Here is an 18,082-nt window from a genome sequence, read left to right on the forward strand (position 1 = left end):
TTCAAGTTTTGATTCTGGCAATAAGCCTAGGCCATGTTAACAGTTGCTAACATAGCCTAGTCTAAGGTTCAGACATCTAAAACTAAGAAACTAAATTAGAAAACAATGGGGTCTCTGTAATCGTGGGGGATGGGGACCACAACCACCCGTGGCAAGCAAATATCCGCGTTATCACACCCATCAAAAAACACCTAGGCTATACACTAACTGCCTACTTCAACGTTGAAACACCAAAGATGTCCTACCTATAAAAATTCTTATAGGCTAACTGCCCATTTTAGTACTAGTTCAAACACCTAATAAACCTTAAACTATTGTATGGGTACTCACTATTGATTGATCCATTCTAGCCTATGCTGATTGATGATACACAAGTACTTACTACAACTTACAACTATCACAAACACACTGCCTGCTCCTATTAGTAGTAGTAGAAGGGAATTGTCCTTGAAACGGCTCCCTTGCTCACTTTGTTTGTGTGTGTGTTTAAGTTTTATGTCTCTACAATGTCATAAATCTTGTATAAATTCTTTCCTAATTTTAATTTCCCCTTCATCAGATCTGCAAACATAAGTATATTAGCTAATAATTCCCATTTTTTCATGATATGGCTGATGCAATAAACTATTAATATATCTATCTCATAAATGAAAATATTTGTGATAAAAAAATGATTTACTGTAATGATTACAGTACCCTATTATAATATTAATGTATAAACGGCAAAATACAGTAATAAAAGTCTATTTTTGTCTTCTGTTTACGTATGTTGAGAATCAGCTGATGGATATTTATTACCAAAAGAATTATTTAGGAAAAATGATATTGTTATAATACAATAAAGTTTCATACATACTTACCTGGCAGATATATACTTAGCTAAGACTCCGTCGTCCCCGACAGAAATTCAAATTTCGCGCCACTCGCTACCGGTAGGTCAGGTGATCTACCTGCCTGCCCTGGGCGGCAGGACTAGGAACCATTCCCGTTTTCTATCATATTTTCTCTCTTCCACCTGTCTCCTGCGGGGAGGCTGGGTGGCCATTAAAATCGTATAGATATGCCAGGTTAAGTATGTATGAAACTTTATTGTATTATAACAATATCATTTTCATACAATGAACTTACCTGTCAGATATATACTTAGCTGATTGGCACCCTTTGGTGGAGGGTCAGAGACAGCTAATATGGAATAGACAGGTAAACAACATATGTTGTAGGTATAAAAGAAAAACCTTGGTTCCTACCTGATAGGTGGTAGACTTCGTGGCTGTAGCCCGGTAGTCTGCATCACCTCAAGACTTTAGCGAGATATTAGATCTATGGCTAGAGTTCTTGTGGGTCTGTCGATGGGTATATGAACCGCTTACTCGGCAGAGCCTAAAAGGACTTTGTCAATGGGTACTGGACCACTTCTATGACAACACACCTTGTGAAGGAGCATAACCAATCCCGACCACCTGATCCTAACCACCATGTTAGTATATAGAATTGTTCTGAGTTATCCCCGAACTCATTACAAACAACCCATAACTCGAAACGAAAACGCATTCATACAAAAATTCTCAAAAAAAAATTTTAATACTCCTCTAAAAGATATCACAAGAGTTCCTTACTGAACAACAGTGACTGGCCGCCAGTGCAGCACCGAGCCCTCTTTGTCAGCAGAAATCTAGAACATATCTAGTAGAAGGTATGTACACAGTTAAGGATTGGTGTTTGCTCCCGTACCCAGTATAGTATCCGCCGATACAAAAGGTCCCAGAGAAAAACATTTCTCGTAGGTCACGCGAACGTCTTTAAGATAGTGAGATGCAAATACCGAATTGCACCTCCAATATGTCGTATCAATGATTTTCTTTAACGACATATTCTTCTGAAAAGAGAGAGACGTCGCCACTGCTCTAACTTCATGGGCTTTTACTCTTAAAAGCGGAAAAGAGTCGTCAGGACAGAACTTGTGAGCATCTGTAATGACGCTCCTAATGAAGAAAGCTAATGCGTTCTTAGACATGATTCTTGTGGGGTCCTTAATCGAACACCAAAGACTTTGTCTAGAGCCTCCCAATTGTTTCTTTCTTTGTAAGAAGAACTTCAAGGCTCTTACCGGGCAAAGAGACCTTTCTGTTTCTCTCCCTACTAGACTCGATAAGCCTTTGATCTCGAATCTCTTGGGCCAGGGATTCGATGGGTTTTCATTTTTCGCTAGAAAAAGTTCTAAACGAGCAGAAGGCAGAGTCTTTGTTAAAGCCGACTTCATCTTCCAGGGCATGAAGTTCCCCAATTCTTTTGGCTGTCGCCAAAGATAGGAGAAACAAGCATTTCCTTGTTATATCCCTGAACGAAGCTACATGGGGAGGCTCAAATCTGTCAGACGAAAGGAACTTGAGAACTACATCCAGGTTCCAGCTGGGAGGAGTTAGTTCCTTAGATTTTGTCGTTTCAAACGATCTAATCAAGTCGTGCAGATCTTTATTCTCAGCAATCTCTAGGCCTCTGTTTCTGAAGACTGCCGAAAGCATGCTCCTGTATCCTTTGATCGTCGATACAGACAAGTGAGAGACCTCTCTCAAGAACAAAAGGAAATCAGCGATTTCGGTTATAGAGGTACTGGAGGAGGACAACTTCTTAGACTTACACCACCTTCTGAATACCTCCCACTTCGACTGATAGACTCGTCTAGTGGAAGCTCTGCGGGCTCTAGCGATAGCGCTTGCAGCTTCGCGAGAAAAACCCCTCGCTCTGACAAGTCTTTCGATAGTCGAAAGGCAGTCAGAGCGAGAGCGGGGAGGTTTTGATGAAACCTCTTGAAGTGTGGCTGTCTGAGAAGATCCATCCTTTTTGGAAGGGATCTTGGGAAGTCTACTGTCCACTCCAGCACCTCTGCAAACCAATCTTGTGCTGGCCAAAACGGGGCTATCAGGGTCATCCTTGTCCCGTTGGACGCTACGAACTTTCTCAACACTTGTCCCAGGATTTTGAAAGGGGGGAAAGCGTACACGTCCACATGAGACCAGTCTAGCAGAGGAAAAGCGTCGACCACGAGAGCTCTTGGGTCTTCCACCACTGAACAAAAGACTTCCAGCCTTTTGGAAAGGAATGTGGCGAACAGATCTAAGTGAGGAGTGCCCCAAAGATCCCAAAGACTCTGACACACCTCTGAATGAAGGGTCCATTCTGTGTGAAGGACCTGGCTTCTCCTGCTCAGTCTGTCCGCCCTGACGTTTCTCGTACCCTGAACAAATCTTGTCAGGAGGGAGATGTTTCTCTGTGAGGCCCAAATTAGCAGATCTCTTGCTATCTCGTATAGAGACACGGAGTGCGTTCCTCCTTGCTTCCGAATGTAGGACAGGGCTGTAGTGTTGTCCACATTCACTTGGACCACACTGTTCGTCACAAAGGGTTCGAAGAACTTTAGCGCCAAGTGAACTGCTAGAAGTTCTTTGCAATTTATGTGCCAGGACACCTGTGCTGCCTTCCAGGTGCCTGACACTTCTCTCGGTCCTAGTGTTGCTCCCCAACCCTTCTCCGATGCGTCTGAATACAACACTCGGCTTGGGTTCGGAACTTCCAGAGAAATTCCCTTGTTCTCTTTTAGAGGGGACAACCACCATTGCAGGTGTGGTTTCATCTCCATTGGAAGGAGAAAACTGTCGGAGAGAAATCCCGTCTTCCATTCAAGATCTCCTTAGGAAAAACTGAAGAGGACGAAGATGCAGTCTTCCTAGAGGAAAGAACTGTTCGAGCGAGGAAAGGGTGCCTAGAAGGCTTAACCATTCCCTCGCCGAAGTCCGTTCTTTCCCTAAGAAGAGAGAGACTTTTTCCAAGCCTCTCAAGATTCTCTCTTGCGAAGGAAATACTCGAAAACCCCGAGAATCCATCTGAATCCCCAGATAGACCAAGTTCTGTCTGGGAATCAGCTGTGACTTCTCGAGGTTCACGAGTAGTCCCAACGCCTTTATCAGGTCTAGGGTCAAAGAAAGGTCCTCCAAACACTGTCTCTCTGTTCTGGCCCTGATGAGCCAATCGTCCAGATATAGAGAGATGTTGACGCCTTTGAGGTGAAGAAACCTCGCCACATTCTTCATCAGGTTTGTGAAGACCTGAGGAGCTGTGGACAGGCCGAAACACAAGGCCCTGAACTGAAAGATCCTTCCCCCCGTCATGAAACGGAGGTACTTCTTCGACGAAGGGTGAATCGGGACATGAAAATAGGCGTCCTGGAGATCCAGCGACACCATCCAGTCTCCTTGACGCAAAGCCGCCAGGACTGAGGCCGAAGTCTCCATAGAGAACTTCTCCTTTAGAACGAACTTGTTCAGAGCGCTGACATCTAGTACTGGTCTCCAGCCCCCCGAGGCTTTCGCAACCAGGAAAAGCCGATTGTAAAACCCCGGAGAGTTTTGCTCTAGAAACAATAAATTCTATAGCTCTTTTGTCCCACATTTGATTCACCATCAGACGAAGAGTATCCCTCAGTACAGGGTCCCTGTATCTGGCTGACAGTTCCCGCGGAATGGTCGTTAGGGGAGGACTGTCTTGGAAGGGGATCAGATATCCCTTCCTGATTATGGACATGGAAGAGGCGTCTGAGTTTATGAGTGACCAAGCGTCTGCAAATTCGAGAAGCCTGGCACCCCCTGGTGTTTGGAGGTTGTCTGTCTCACTTCCCTTTCTTAAAGGGACGTGAAGAAGTCTTACCTCTCCTCTCAGGACCTCTTCTCTTAGAGGGAGCTCTGGAGAGAGGGCCTCCTCGAAAGGGCTGAACCGTAGAAGTCGGTCCTTTCTTGTCAACCGAAACAAGGGGTCTCTTCTTCCTTGCAGTTTGCAGGAGAAGATCCTGTGTCGCCTTCTCAGTCAGTGATCGAGAAATGTCCTTCACTAACTGAGAAGGAAACAAGAAGTCAGACATGGGAGCGAAAACCAGGGCTGCTCTCTGTGAGGGAGAAACCGCCTTGGTTAGGAAGGAACTAAAAATACTCCTCTTCTTAAGGAGTACCGCTCCGAAAAGAGAGGAGATTTCTCCCGATCCGTCTTGTACTGCCTTGTCAATACAAGAAAGAATACTCAGAATGACTTCGGGGTCTAGACCTTCCGAGTCATGAGCCTTCTTAGACATCACCCCAAGGGACCAGTCTAGGAAATTAAACACTTCCAAAATATGGAAGAGGCCCTTGAGGAGATGATCCGTCTCCGAAATCGCCCAAGACACACGAGCTCCATTCAAAGCGTGTCTCCGTGATGAATCAACCAAGGTTGAAAAGTCCGCTTCGGCTGCCGCTGGGAGAGAAAGGCCCATGTTCTCCCCAGTTCGGTACCAGAAACCTCTCTTGCCAGAAAGTATGGCTGGAGGCATACAGAAGGTGGTTCTGCCCAGATCCTTCTTTGACAACATCCATTTGTCTAAAGACTGAAGCGCTCTCTTCATAGAGATCGTAGGTCTCATCTTCAAGACCGACGAAGACTTTGGTACAACCGCACTCGAAAACAGTGATCGAGGCGAAGGAGGAGCCGCAGGAGTTAAAGAATCTCCGTATTCCTGCAAAAGAAGGTCAGTCAGAACTTTATAGTTAGAGACTCCTTCTCTACCGTCACCCTCTTCTTCCGAATCTCCTTCTACACCTTGTGGAGAATCGGCCTGAAAAACGAGAGGATCTTCATCCCGTTCTCTCTCTACTGGTGACAAGCTCCTACTAGGAGAGGGACTCATAGAGTGAACAGACTCTCTCTCAAGTCTAAAAGAAGTCTCGCGTCTGCTTGACTTCTCACGCCTGGAAAGCTCCTCGCGCTTGGCTGGCGCCTCGCGCTTGGCTGGAGCTTGTTGCCTGGCTGGCATCTCGCGCCTGGCTGACGCCTCGCGCTTGTCTGGCGCCTCACGCAAAGCTGACTCCTCGCGCCTGGCTGGCGTCTCGCGCTTGGCTGAATCTCGCGCTTGGCTGGTGCCTCGCGCTTGGCTGAATCCTCGCGCCTGGCTGGCGCCTCACGCCTGAGCGTATCCTTATCTAGAGCAACTCGCTCGGATAGCTCCTGACGCTTGCACGACTCTTCGCGCCTGGAAGACGTCCCATGTCTGGAGGACGCTTCACGTCTGGCCGGTGAAAGAAGACGAGACTTCTTAATAGGAAGTCTAGCGTCCTTCTTGCGAGGGGGATCCCTCGAAAGAACTCCAACCAAAGAGGCTATCTGCTCTTGTACTGCAAGCAATATCCTCTTGGAAGCCACACCGGCATCCTCTTCATAGAAGAAGCAGGAGAACTCGAAGGAGTGCGATCCTCAAATACTGTACGAGGAGGCGTCGAAACCAGCTTAGCCTTCTTGATAGAAGAAGGAGCTTCCTCCGAGAAGCGTTCCGGGCTCGAGTCGAACGCGCGCTCTTTCCAATGCCTTTTCAGTGGCCTAGAAAGATCCGAGTCCTTCCACCCTCGTTTAGGTGAAGGAGAACCGGACGACGAGAAACAATCTCGTAGGACGCTTCTATTAGAGCGGTCCTGAGCAGACTGTAACGAAACAGAACCTGCTGAAGGGACGCCTGACCGTTGGGGATTCCCCACAACCTCCGTACGACTTTCGACTTTCCTACTCCTCTGGGTATGTGAGTTTGGAAGAGGTCTAGGCCTGGGAGCGTCGCAGGGACGGTCAGACGCCCCCTCCACAACACTGGGAACACTCACTTCACTTAGTAATTCACAATCACTAGCCTTACCTTGCATGGCCGCCATCTTTGTCTTCATTTTACGAAGAGTAGCCTTCAGATTGGCGATTTCCGAAGCCGAATCCGAATGCAAAGCCTGTGAGGATTCAGATACATAGGGAGAATCATATTCATTAATAAAAGGAGAGTTAGACTCAGAAAAAGGCTCAATAGGCCTTGTACTCACACTCTTTTGTGCAGCCCGTCTAATTCTATCCCTCTCTAACTTCTTCAAGTAAGAAGTTAGTCTTCCATTCATTAGCATTCAACTTTTCACACTCAATACAGGTGTTAGCCAAAGAACAGTCAAACCCCCTACATTTACGACATACAGTGTGAGGATCAACCGAAGCCTTCGGTATCCTCACCTTGCAGCCTACATTCACACACACTCTCACACTAACACTTGAATCAGTCATTCTATTAGAAAAATCAAAAGCAAGTCCAAATCCAGTCCACAGTAGCGAATGCCAAAACAACGATCCAGTACGTCACCAAGAAATCCAATATAGATGATCAAAAAGTCTTGAAAAGCGAATTCCAGTCAGGAGGTAGTAACAACAATGTTGATACCACCGGCGACTGAGAAAATATGATAGAAAACGGGAATGGTTCCTAGTCCTGCCGCCCAGGGCAGGCAGGTAGATCACCTGACCTACCGGTAGCGAGTGGCGCGAAATTTGAATTTCTGTCGGGGACGACGGAGTCTTAGCTAAGTATATATCTGACAGGTAAGTTCATTGTATGAAACAATTTAGTCACTAAAAGAAACAAATATATTCATAGAATTATTATTATTTCTAATTTTGTATATAAAAGTTTATGATGCAGTAATTCTCATTTCATTAAGAGAGAGAGACAGAATCTTGCTCTATCAAAAAATTCGAGTTTTCCTAACTATACAAACCTGAGGTCCTTTACATAAGGAATTACTTTCAGCGTAGGCTAGAATTACAGCCATTAAATTCTCGAACAAGACGGTTAGGCAGTAACTACCGTTTGTAAACACTCCACTGCCTTTTGGCCCAGGTTCAGATTGAGGGGTGGCATGAGGTGGGCATGAATTTAAAGGACCTCAGGTTTGTAGAGTTAGGAAAAATACAATTTACTTTCAAAAATTGTGATTTGTCCCTACATGATATACAAACCCTCGGTCCTTTATATAAGTAAGACTAACTGATTGGTGGAAGGAATGTGAGTGAGCTTCTAGAACTGACAGGAGTTTTGCACAACTGGGCTATTCCTCCTGGTCATAAGAGCGAGGAGGAGTGCCCTACCTCTGACAACTTGATCGGAGTATAGGAGCTGCATGATCAAGAGTCAGACTTCTGGGCCTTTTCAAAATGAGTGAGGAATCGTAACTCAGCCAAAAAAAGAGTTGGGAATAATACTTAAAAGTCGGAGGCATTAATGCAAAGTTCTGATAAGAAAAATAGAAAAGAAGGTCGATGTGTAAGCTTACCGCATCAATCGCCCGACCAGCCAGTATAAGTTCGAGTCCTATCCTCAACCTGAAGAAAAAGGGGTAGAAGGGCGAGGAGGGGAAGGTGGAGAGGCCAGTCACTCTCGCATCCTTCTTACCTCTAGAACCGCACACCATAAGCAAGGTGCAACATGTCTTCTTGAAGGAGCTGGATAAGCAAAAATTATATTGTCATGATACAATAAAGTTTGTTCATACTTACCTGGCAGATATATATATAGCTGTATTCTCTGACGTTCAACAGAATTTCAAAACTCCCGGCACACGCAGTGGTCGGCCAGGTGGTTAGTACCCATTCCCGCCGCTGGGAGGCGGGCGTCAGGAACCATTCCCATTTTCTATTCAGATTTTTCTAGACCACTGTCCCCTGAGGGGAGGTGGGTGGGTACTTGATTATATATATCTGCCAGGTAAGTATGAACAAACTTTATTGTATCATGACAATATCATTTTGTTCATGACACTTACCTGCCAGATATATATATAGCTGAATCCCACCCTTGGAGGTGGGAAGGGACAGAATAGAAGGATTTTGGAAACAAATTACATGCAGATGATTGACATCTTGGTTCCTTACCTGTTAGCATAGCTGACTTCGTGATTACTGTCACCCAAGTCTGCTTCTGCTTTACTAGTGTTTCCAGCAAGGTAGTGACCTGTATAGCTAGAGAGTTCTAGATGATCTGTCAACGGGAGCGTGACCACAATGTGACTAGACCATTTTGACCATACTCTGAGGACAACGAAGCATAAAAAATACCACCTGACCTAGCCCAACTAAGTTAGTCCCATAACTTTTAGGCTGAATAAAGGGAAGTCCGCCTCAAGCGGAGACCCTACAACCATAAAAAACAACACCATAAATTAAAAGCACACCTATCCATTTTCTAAAGGATGGGAATCGTGCCGCTTCATGTCCCCATTACTATATCTGCGGAAATGTACGGTCCCAGCGAGTAGCAATTCTCATATGTCGCTTTCACATCTCTGAGGTAGTGTGAAGCGAACACAGAGTTGCTTCACCAATATGTGGCACTCAAGATATCACTGAGTGCCATATTCTTTTGAAAAGCAACCGAAGTCGCTATAGCTCTGACTTCGTGAGCTTTAATCTTCAAAAGACTAAGGTCACTATCTGGACAGGAAGCATGAGCCTCCCTGATGGTGCTTCTTAAGAATGCTAGAGCGTTCTTGGACATTGGTAATTCTGGTCTCCTGTCCGAGCACCACACGTTGTCCGACGGACCTCTACATTGTTTAGTTTTCGCCAGATAAAACTTGAGAGACCTGACAGGGCACAGGACTCTCTCTGGTTCTCGTACAGTAATCTCTGATAACCCCTTGATTTCAAAGCTCTTGGGCCAGGGGTTGGACGGGTTTTCGTTCTTAGCTAAGAACGAGGGACTCAGAGAACACACCGCATTGTGTTCTCTGAAGCCCACATGCTTACTCATGGCCTGAATCTCGCTAACCCTTTTCGCTGTTGCCAAAGCGGTTAGGAAGACAGCCTTTCTAGTTAGATCCTTCATCGAGGCAGCATGCAAAGGTTCAAACGGGCTTGACATTAGAAATTTCAAGACAACATCTAGATTCCATGACGGAATTCTAGGTTGTGGAATCTTTGAGGTTTCGAAAGACCTCAAAAGATCGTGCAGATCCTTATTATTCGACAAATCCAAGCCCCTGTGCTGGAAGACTGTCGACAGCATGCTTTTGTAGCCTTTGATCGTGGGCACTGAAAGCTTGTAAATACTTCTAAGGTGTAGAAGGAAATCGGCAATCTGGCTCACAGAGGTCGTGGAGGAGGAAATATCTCTCCTTTTACACCATCTCCTAAAAACAACCCACTTCGATTGGTAACCAGCTTGAGAGGATGTTCTTCATGCGTTGGCAATAGCTCTTGCCACTGCTCTTGAAAAACCTCTCGCTCTGGCCAACTTTTCGATAGTCTGAATGCAGTCAGACTCAGAGCGGAGAGGTTTTTGTGATACCTCTCGAAGTGGGGCTGTTTGAGTAGATCGATTCTTTCTGGTAGAGTCCTTGGAAAGTCTACCAGAAATGACATGACCTCTGCGAACCAGTCGCTTGCAGGCCAAAATGGGGCGATCAGGGTCATTCTTGCTCCTTCTGAAGCCGCAAACTTCCTTATCACCTCTCCCAGGAGTTTGAATGGAGGGAAGGCGTAGACATCCATTCCCTTCCAATTCCATAGCATGGCATCTATCGCTATCGCTCCTGGGTCGAGAACCGGGGAGCAGTAAATTGGGAGCCTCTTTGTCTTCGATGTCGCGAAGAGGTCTACTAATGGCCTCCCCCAAAGTCTCCACAACTCCCAGCAAACTTCTGAATGGAGAGTCCACTCGGTCGGAAGCAGCTGATGTTGACGGCTGAGAAGGTCTGCCCGAACGTTCTGCACTCCTGACACGAACCTTGTTAGTATCGTTATATCTCTCATCTTCGCCCAGAGCAAGATATCCCTCGCTATCTCGAACAGGGATCGAGAATGCGTCCCTCCCTGTTTCTTGATATATGCGAGAGCAGTGGTGTTGTCCGAATTGATCTGGACAATCCGTCCTATAATTCTTCCCTCGAAGAATTGCAGAGCCAATCGAATTGCTTCTAATTCCTTGAGGTTTATGTGCCAGGACCTCTGTTCCCCTCCCCAGAGGCCTGACACTTCCTCCTCCCCCAGTGTTGCTCCCCAGCCTGTCATGGACGCGTCTGAGAACAACACTAGGTCTGGGCTCAGAAGCTTGAGGGACAGTCCTTCCGATAGCTTGACGGGATCGAACCACCACTTCAAATGGTCTTTGACCGACTGAGAGATTCTCAAAATTTCGTTCAAGTCTTTTTTGTTCTTCCAGTTGTCTGCTATGAAAAACTGAAGAGGTCTGAGGTGCAGTCTTCCCAGAGAAACAAATTTCTCCAGCGAGGAAATGGTCCCCAGCAGACTCATCCATTCCCTCGCTGAGCATATTTCCTTCTCTAAGAAGACTGATACTTTTTCTAAGCATTTCAGCCGACGTTCCATGGATGGATAAGCTTGAAAAGCCACTGAATCCATCTGAATCCCCAGATACACGATGGACTGTGTTGGGATCAGATGGGATTTCTCGAAATTGACGAGAAGGCCTAGGGCTTTTGTCAGCTGTAACGTTGTGTGAAGGTCCTCCAGACACTTTGTCTTGCAAGACGACCGGATGAGCCAATCGTCTAGATAGAGTGAGACTCTTATCTTCGAAAGATGAAGCCATTTTGCTACGTTTTGCATCAGAAACATGAAAACCATCGGTACTGTACTTAGTCCGAAGCAGAGGGCTCTGAATTGGAAGACCTGTCCTTTCAAGATGAATCTGAGGTACTTCCTGGACCGAGGATGAATCGGGACATGGAAGTATGCGTCTTGGAGATCCAAGGACACCATCCAGTCCCCTGGTCTTAATGTTGCTAAAACAGACTGTGAAGTTTCCATCTTGAATTTTTCCTTTCTTACGAAAAGATTCAGTCTGCTCACGTCCAGGACAGGTCTCCATCCCCCCGACTGCTTCGGAACCAGGAATAACCTGTTGTAAAAGCCCGGGGAATTCAATGATAGAACCCGCTCTACTGCTCTCTTCTCTAACATTTGATCCAGAAGATCTAGCAGGATCTGTTGTTTCGAAGTCTGGTAAGATGGCGACAGATCTATCGGTTCTGTGCTTAAAGGAGGTCTTGAGAGGAACGGGATCTTGTAACCGTTCTCGATAACTTTGAGTGACCAACTGTTCGCTCCTCTTATCCTCCATGCTTCTGCAAAGAGAGAGTGTCTCGCTCCGACCGGTGTCTGAAGGGTAGATAAGTCATCTTCTTTCCCCTAGGCTTTGATGGGGCTCTGCCTCTAGGGAAGCTCCTCCCCCGAGTGGAGGCTCTCGAGGGAGCTCTGCCGAGAAAGGGCTTAAAATTCTTCCTGGAAACTTGCGTAGTCCGAGAAGAGGGCTGGGCAGCAGGACGTTTTGAGGATTGAGATAAAAGGTCCTGCGTTGCTTTTTCCTGAAGATTCATTGATAGATCTTTTATCATTGATTGAGGAAAAAGATGAGCCGAAAAGGGGGCGAACAACAGTTCTGCTTTCTGTGTGGGCGATACTGATTTTGATGTAAAGCTGCAGTAAAGCGCACGTTTCTTCAGGACTCCCAACGCAAAATGTGATGCCAATTCGTCGGAGCCATCCCTTACTGCTTTGTCCATACATGACAAAATACTAGATAATTCCTCTAAAAAAATAGAGTCTGGACTTCTAGACTGCATATCTAAGACACCCACCAGTCAAGGAAGTTAAAAACTTCTAGTGTCCTGTAAATACCCTTAAGATGATGGTCTGTTTCCGTCATCGTCCAGGATACTTTTGCTGACGGAAGGTAAGATCTTCTAAATTAGAGAAATCACCTTGAGCGGAGGCAGGGATCCTCAAACATGCTTCCTCCACCGTTTCATACCAGATTCCTCCTCTACCACTAAGTTTTGCGGGGGAAGAGCAAATGAAGTCTTGCCCTTCGCCTTCTTGGATTCCATCCAATCGTGAATCCTTTTGAACGCCCTTCGATGAAGATAGTTGAGAAGGCGGAGAGAGAGGAACTGGAGCTTGAAACTTATTAGGAAACAAGTCTTTCAAAAGGCGAGTCAGGGTTTTATAATCTGAAGAAGATGAGGCTGAAGACTCTTCTTCATCCTCAGGACCAGGGTCAGTTAAATCTTCTTCTTCCAATGAAACAGCAGAGGTGTCCTGTTTCGAGCGAGAAGAGATTAAACTCTTATTTCCTTGAAGAATTTTCGAAGAGGAGATTAGAGTATGTTCTCCTATCAGCGTCGAATTTCTATCAAGTTCCTGTAAAGGAACGTCATGCGGTGAGTCCTGGAGAACTCCCTCTTGACGAGAGTCTAAATGAGGCTTTCGTCCAAATTCTTGAAGAATCGATCGCTCACTCGTCTGAGAAGCGTCCTGCCTCGTATTTCTGCGAGCGTCCTGACTTTTAGGACACCTAGCGTCCTCAAACGCATATTCATGAGCGTTTTCATCTTCCTCCTGGCGAGCATCCTGACGTGAAGAACGTCGAGCGCTTAGCAAAGTCTTCTTAAATTCATGCCGTATAGCGTCATGACGTCTAGGATGTTTAGCGTCTTCAGAACCTGCATCGTGAGTTTCTTGTTGAGTAACCCGATGCTTGTGATATTGAGCATCCAGCGAAGCGTCCTCACGAGCGTCCTGAACAGTTTCACTATGAATAGGACGTCGAGTTTCTCTAACTATGCCTTTGCGCACCTGTTGAGGAGCGACATGATACGTAGACTGAAGCGCGCCATCAACGATGTCCTTCAAACCTTCTCGATACCTAAATCGTACGTTCTGAGCGGTTTCTTGAAAGACCGCAGAACGAGAACGCTGAGAAGAGTCTTTACGGGATTCTTGCCGAGCGTCTCGACACTTAATTGCTTTTGGAGGAGTGTCATGCCGAGGAGAAACCTTGACAGAAGTTTCTCTAAAAGTTCTATGGCGCTGGAGACTCTCCCTACGTTCTTGACTATCAACTTTATCTTCCTCCGGTCGAACATCACCGAAGCGAGTCCTCTGAGCGTTCTCCAACTCCTGACAAAGGTGACGGCCGCCTGTGCGGCAACTAACGTCTTTGTTGTTTTCGCCGATACTTCCAGAGGCTCTATCAAAAGGAGCACTAGCGCGCTCCTGAATGAGTCGTCGAGGTCTAGAAGGCGACGAAACAGGAGAGGGAGAAGAACGAGGAGAGGAAGAAGGAGAACACCTGGATTTCTTGACAGGCAACCATAGATCCTTCTTACGATGATGTGATCTTGACTCTCTTTTAGCGAAAAATGCAGACAATTGTTGATGCATAGCCAGTAGGGTCTCCTTAGATGGGAAAGATTCATACGAAGGACTTATCCAGTGAAAAGAAGATGGGCGAGGGGACGCCCTCTTCTTTCTCTCAGGACTAAAATCAGGTAGATTGGAGGATAAAACCAGCTCCTTTTCACAAGAAGTCCTAACCCTCTTCTGCGGGATACCGTCTTCAAAGTCTTCCAGAGAAGAGCTAAGCGGAAGCCGCGTAGGAGGACGTTCCCGATCTGATAAAGCGTCCTCTTCTCTAAATCCTCTCTTAGAGGGCGGGAAAGACGACGGCCGCCTGTGCGACGTCTTACGTCCTTACCGCTCTCGTCTTGAGAGGCCCTCCGAGAGACCCATCCTCGTTGAGGAGAAGACGTCTCGGAGGAAGAGAAACATTCTTTCAATATTTGAGCTCGCGCACGAACTTTGGCAGCCTGGGAATCGTCTTCAGGTACTGCCGAAGGGACGCCAGACCGGTGTATAGTTCCCGTAACCCTCCTTCGGCTTACGACATGTCCATTCCCTATGTCCTGGGAGTCCGACAGAGGTCTCAGCCTGGAGGCGCTATAGGACCGGTTTGACGCCCCCTCCACAACACTATCACTATCACTGCACTTTTGCACATTAGTTTGGAGCGCGAGCACTTTAGATTCCAGGTTCCGAATCGACTCCATAATTGTAGTAAGGGCGTTACCTTCAGCAATCACTTCATTGCCCGAAGGCAAAATAACAGGATTAGGCGCAACAGGCTCTACATTTATGTTAAACTGCGGTGTTTTATCACCGCGACTTTTGACAGCAGCACTCCTGGAGGAAGACCTCCTGATTCTGTCACGTTCAAGCTTACGTACATAAGACTCATACGCCTTCCATTCAATATTAGTCAGAACCTCACATTCTTTACACCTATCATCCAATAAGCAAACATGCCCTCTACAATTCGCACACACCGTATGAGGGTCTACCGAGGCTTTCGGTAGCCTAACCTTACACTCTTTCACACCGCACACCCTGAAACTAGTAGAACTAGATCCAGACATCACGATTCAAGAACAATCCAAGCCAAATTCAAATCCAAACCACAATAGCGTATGCCAGGTCACAAAGCCAATTTCAAAAACCAAAAGACAATCAGAATACTTAAGTGACCAAAGAAGTTTCAAAATCCTGAGCGGAGGTAATGGAAACACGTGTTTACACTACCGCGACAGAGAAAAATCTGAATAGAAAATGGGAATGGTTCCTGACGCCCGCCTCCCAGCGGCGGGAATGGGTACTAACCACCTGGCCGACCACTGCGTGTGCCGGGAGTTTTGAAATTCTGTCGAACGTCAGAGAATACAGCTATATATATATCTGGCAGGTAAGTGTCATGAACAAACCAACCTGCAAGCATCCACCACAAGTCCAAGGAAAAGAGGTTCCACGGACCTGTGGGCAGACCCGAAGGAAGAAAGATATAAATATGGTCACCATGAGACCTCATCTATCTTCCAGTCCGACATATTCTTTGGAGTGATGAAATGTACCCAGCCACTGGACTATCCAACTGCAGAAAAGTCTCTCAAAATCTCGTAAGACTCGGAGAAAGACGTGTCATTGGACACTTCTGCATTGGCAGTCTACAGTGGATAAAGGCATTGATACTCAATGAAGGATGTCGATCCTTCATGGGTACAGCAACACACCAATAGGACATAGTAATGACTGATCTGGCTCAACCAATACAAAGTCCACAGTGCAGATCATGCAGGACTCAATCTTATCAACAGATGCTGACTGACTGCGGTATCACGCATCCAAGACGTAGTCGCAACGACACCCGCCTTTAGAAGGGTTATGCTGAGAATAACCATACAAATTGTCTATCTTGTTCGCCAACGATGTATAGAGAGATGAGATGATGATTCTCGCAAGGCATGTGCACATTAGACGAGTTAACTGCCTGCTAGAGACTGACGTCCCTGTGATGGCAAGACATAAATTTCTTATGAGTAGTTGAATCTCAACCAAGGAGAAACAATACTATATTACAAGTGAATGACTGAGGTGAATGTGGACCTAGGTCTTCACAGTTGAATCGAGAGAAGTTAACTCTGAAGATTCTGATCATAGAAAAGTTCCATCGATGACACCAACCAGTGAAGATGGCTTTAATCCCTGTTGTTTTACAGAGGACTGAAAAACGAATCCGCTATTTCATTGCTGCTTGGCGAGTAAGTTGGAGCTTGCAATGAAAGCGGAGTCTTTCAGTCATGAAAACACATGGATTTTACAGCCTGAAGAACTGCTTCTTGTGGGTTGGATCTGGGATGAAGTTTCTATTTACTTTGGGAGCAGTGCTAGTAGGGTGGGGAACAGGCGAAATCTTCCGTTATTCATTTACAATTCGGGGTGAACAAAATAATTGAACACCTTACGAATTAGGAAATATATATTAGAAGACAAACTCAAATTGTCAGGCGAATATCATTCTGCGTCATCGCAGCGGTCGATGGGGCAGGTGCAATGAAGCAGAAGACTAGGCTACAGACTATTGTTATACCATAGGGTAAAAAGAAAAATGATAATGAGTCTAATGAGATATATCTTAGACAGATGTGGTGCTCGAGAAATGGGCATACATGTATTCAAGAATTCCAGCCAACCAGAGATCTAAGCCTGTGATTGCTGGGCAAAGATTCAAATTGGTAGTCAATCCTCAAAAAAAAGAGAAACAATACCAAACCGAAAAGAATCTCGGAGAGCAAGCAGTACTGAGGCAGAGCCATACACTGCTCGCTCAACTTCTTGTTATCCTGAGTTGCCTGGTAGTGCATTCCATGAAGGATGCATTCGGCTAGACCCATCGAGTGCAAAACAGATACACTCGAGCATCTACATTTTGACCAAAAAGGGAGGGAAGAAAACCCTCTTGTTCACTGATAATGCAAATGCTGTGGTGTTGTTGGGAAACAATACCACTAGTTATCTCAAAATCAAAACCAGTAACTCTTGGGAGGCCCGAAAGGATGTCCTGAGTTCCAGATTAATTAAGAGAAGGTACTTTTTGTCTCGGTCACATACCAGAAGAGTTAACTTACAGGTATGCGCCTATTACTCGGACAATGCAACCGATAACAGAAGCATGTTGCAAGAGAAATATACTAGTATATTTATAGGTTCCTGTAAATTGCACTTCAGCCTCTTTCTTCTTCATTCGAGGGACAAGAATAAGGACTGGAAGCAGACCTCCTTCATTCTCTAATGAAGAGAGCGAAGGTGAAAAATCATAGTTTCACGTTCAAATTTCGAGGAGTGGACTCCGTGGAATTCCTCCGATTTCCTTGTTCATTCTGGTATAACCAGGAAGTAGAGGGAAAAAAGAGAGGAGGAATGACTGTTCTTGCCCGCTCTTTCCTGAAGTTGCGATGTTCTCACTGTTAAATGAAGCATTCATTCCTACAACCGTTTCGTTCGCGCAAACGCGTGCGAAAGTTGACCGGAGTTAAATGCAGTAAAAGCTGGCGAGAACTTGCCACGTCTTCCTACGCATCTACTTTCCCTGTGATCAAACCTTATGAAGAGGGCTATACAGAGGACCTCCTCATACTTCCTTCAGATGCCTTGTCCCGAGGGACAGTGACATCGATCTTGGCACTTGAAGAATAGCCATTCCTGGCATTCATAGGTGGGGTCCGAGCCACCAACGCAGCTCGGCTCTTCTCTCATCCTGCGCCACTATCATGATGGAGAGAAGACTACCTATCACTGACTGTGGATGTACGACCCCCCTTGGGGGTTGTACACTCAGACACACCCGTACACGAGTATACCCAACACAGCCCCAGTTCCACGAGCACCGCCCTTGGAACCAGAGGCAGGAAAACGAACCTGGATTCGAAGTCTTGGGGCTCCCGAAACACCATATTTGTGGACAGCGTCCAGGTTCCCCGCTCCGGAAGGATGAGGTGAGCCGAAGAGAGCCAATTACTTCCTCTCCATGGAAAGGGTGCAGACCCTTAGAAGTCTCGAAGCGAGACTTCTTAGG

The 18,082-nt window shown here is 46.1% G+C and overlaps 1 protein-coding gene across 1 annotated transcript in view; it reads right to left on the bottom strand.

Moving 5' to 3' along the window:
• The window catches only part of LOC135207245 (chromobox protein homolog 8-like), a 153,044-nt gene that overhangs the window by 44,631 nt on the left and 90,331 nt on the right, over positions 1 to 18,082 (bottom strand). The gene's annotated exons all lie outside the window — the stretch shown is intronic.

This window comes from Macrobrachium nipponense, chromosome 32 (genome assembly GCF_015104395.2).
Source record: "Macrobrachium nipponense isolate FS-2020 chromosome 32, ASM1510439v2, whole genome shotgun sequence".
Classification (NCBI taxonomy): domain Eukaryota; kingdom Metazoa; phylum Arthropoda; class Malacostraca; order Decapoda; family Palaemonidae; genus Macrobrachium; species Macrobrachium nipponense.